Consider the following 3,256-nt stretch of genomic DNA (forward strand, 5'->3'; position numbering starts at 1 on the left):
GTTTTCACTTCGCAGGTGTGCCCTGTCAGGTTTAATAAGTGGGATTTCTTGCCTTATAAATGGGGTTGGGACCATCAGTTGTGTTGTGCAGAAGTCTGGTGGATATACAGCTGATAGTCCTACTGAATAGACTGTTAGCTGCTTTTTTCTTGCCATAATACAAATTCTAAGTAAAGAAAAACGAGTGGCCATCATTACTTTAAGAAATGAAGGTGTTATGATTGAGTCACCGTAGGAGGCAGACACAAAAATAGAAGCTACGTCCAGAAAACCAGAGAAGTTGGCAACTATCAGATTGCAGACCCCTGAACCTATCAACACAACTAGCAGTAGCCGTGGGGGGTTCCTACGGTGCCCTAGACCCCTCGATCACAGCCGGAGCGCTAAATAGCCTAAAGACAGAAAAGGAAAACTAAACTGCCCCAGAGCAGACCCCAAATTAAAAGGCAGCCCCCAACATATAATGACGGTGAAGCAAGATGAAAAAACACTCACACAGATAGAAAGATAGGCTGAGCAAACGATGGGGCCCAAGCTAACTAAACAGAACAGGAAAAGAAGGTTGCTGTCTGCAATCTGCCAAAACCCTATCAAAGACATAAGCCAACAAGCTGATATGGAAAAAGACCCTGAAGCAGATAGGCTTCAAAAACTAAATCAGCACTCAGGTATTTTCAGAAGACAGAGCTAAAGGAATTCAGCACACCCCAGCAGGGAATGGCAGAAATCCAGAAAAACAAAGCAAAACAAAGTCAAAGCACAAATGCAAAAAGCCGAGCAGAAAACTTAGCTTTAGAAGAGCAGGAATTCAGACTGGTCTCCAAGGATCCCAAAGAGAAATCACCCACAGGGCAGAAGGGCGTCGGCAGCCTTATATCCAGTCAGTAACTCCACTCAGCCAGTCATCATCATCAGGCTCAGGTGTTTGATAATTAGGCTCACTACCTTTCTTTACCAGAAGAGGGAGTTCCTCAGGCCTCAGTAGTGAAGGGGAAAATGAACTCACAACATGAAGGTCAGTCAGTCCGAAAAATTGGGAAAACTTTGAAAGTGTCCCCAAGTGCAGTGGCAAAAACCATCAAGCGCTACAAAGAAACTGGCTCACATGAGGACCGCCCCAGGAAAGTAAGACCAAGAGTCACCTCTGCTGCGGAGGATAAGTTCATCTGAGTCACCAGCCTCCGAAATCGCAGGTTAACAGCAGCTCAGATTAGAGACCAGGTCAATGCTACACAGAGTTCTAGCAGCAGACACATCTCTACAACAACTGTTAAGGCCTGTTTCACACTTCCGTTGTCGGCGGTCAGCTGCAATCCGCCAAAGGTGAAAAAGAACTGATCCGTCTCCGTTCAGTGATGTATGGATGACAGTGGACCACGTTGTAGGACGTATCCGAAGCGGCGTGATTTAAAGTGACCGCAGCCTTTATCATTGGTGGGATCTCGCATCGGCGGGATGGCGCAGTCGTCATCATCGGCGGGATCTCGCCTCGCCGCGATCGTCATTATCGGCTGGTCACGGTCGTTAGCCGTGATTGTGTGTCATCGTCTCCGCGAGATTGATCGGTCGCCGAATTCCGGTGAGGAGAGAGAGAGAGAGAGATCCGGCTCCCGGAACGGCATTTGTGGATTAAAATGCTTCCCAGAGTTAAGATTCTGGGCATGCGCGGTTCAAAATAGTGGACCGTCAAAGAAAAAAAAAAGTTGCAGTGTCCGTCTCATCCGCCCGGGAGTCGCTAAAATTTTGTCGGATCCGTAAAAAAAAACGGGTGGGACGGACGAACGTCAGTCAAGATCCGCCAATAATGTTAGTCTATGGGGGAAAAAAATGGATCCGCCCCTTTTCTGGCGGATCCGTTTTTAAAAAAAATTGGCGGATTTTAACTGACGGCAAAAAACGGAAGTGTGAAACAGGCCTAAGAGGAGACTTTGTGCAGCAGGCCTTCATGGTAAAATAGCTGCTAGGAAACCAGTGCTAAGGACAGGCAACAAGCAGAAGAGACTTGTTTGGGCTAAAGAACACAAGGAATGGACATTAGACCAGTGGAAATCTGTGCTTTGGTCTGAGGAGTCCAAATTTGAGATCTTTGGTTCCAACCACCGCGTCTTTGTGCGACGCAGAAAAGGTGAACGGATGGACTCTACATGCCTGGTTCCCACCGTGAAGCATGGAGGAGGAGGTGTGATGGTGTGGGGGGCTTTGCTGGTGACACTGTTGGGGATTTATTCAAAATTGAAGGCATACTGAACCAGCATGGCTACAACAGCATCTTGCAGCGGCATGCTATTCCATCCGGTTTGCGTTTAGTTCACCCATCATTTATTTTTCAACAGGACAATGACCCCAAACACACCTCCAGGCTGTGTAAGGGCTATCTGACCAAGAAGGAGAGTAATGGGGTGCTACGCCAGATGACCTGGCCTCCACAGTCACCAGACCTGAACCCAATCGAGATGGTTTGGGGTGAGCTGGACCGCAGAGTGAAGGCAAAAAGGGCCAACAAGTGCTAAGCATCTCTGGGAACTCCTTCAAGACTGTTGGAAGACCATTTCCGGTGACTACCTCTTGAAGCTCATCAAGAGAATGCCAAGAGTGTGCAAAGCAGTAATCAAAGCAAAAGGTGGCTACTTTGAAGAACCTAGAATATAAGACATATTGTCACTTGTTTCACACTTTTTTGTTAATCATATAATTCCACATGTGGTAATTCATAGTTTTGATGACTTCAGAATGAATCTACAACTTTCATAGTCATGAAATAAAGTAATTATGTAAATTGTCTCTTCAGAGAGACAATTTGCATAATTAGCATTTTTCCCAGAGGAGCATTGCGGCTTTAGGTCTCCTCATCTCGGCATGCTTAGCATGTCATTCTCCGCAAGGAGAAATGATACTTCTTGGACGAAAATAAAGAAAACTCTTTGAATAAGAAGGTGTGTCCAAACTTTTGGTCTGTACTGTATATATAGCAAAGAAAAAATGTAAGTGACCCCCAGTAAAAATAAAATAAAAAATATATATATAGTATTGCCATCTAACAAAAAAGTCCTCAGAAATCTCCAGAGAAATAAAAAAAAAAAATGTTCTGGATCTCAGAAAGATATAAAATTCCAGGAAGAAAAAGTGCAAAGCAACTGAAGCGCTGGCCCTTTAAAAAAGAGGGCGTGGCTTCTAGGTATCTATTATCATAACCCCGCCTCTTTCGCAGTTATAAACCTCGCCCCTTCTCTCAGGCCCTCCCTGTCGCCTCCATTGT

Source organism: Dendrobates tinctorius, unplaced genomic scaffold (assembly GCF_039654945.1).
Source record: "Dendrobates tinctorius isolate UK_male_01 unplaced genomic scaffold, ASM3965494v1 ptg000124l, whole genome shotgun sequence".
In the NCBI taxonomy this organism is placed as follows: domain Eukaryota; kingdom Metazoa; phylum Chordata; class Amphibia; order Anura; family Dendrobatidae; genus Dendrobates; species Dendrobates tinctorius.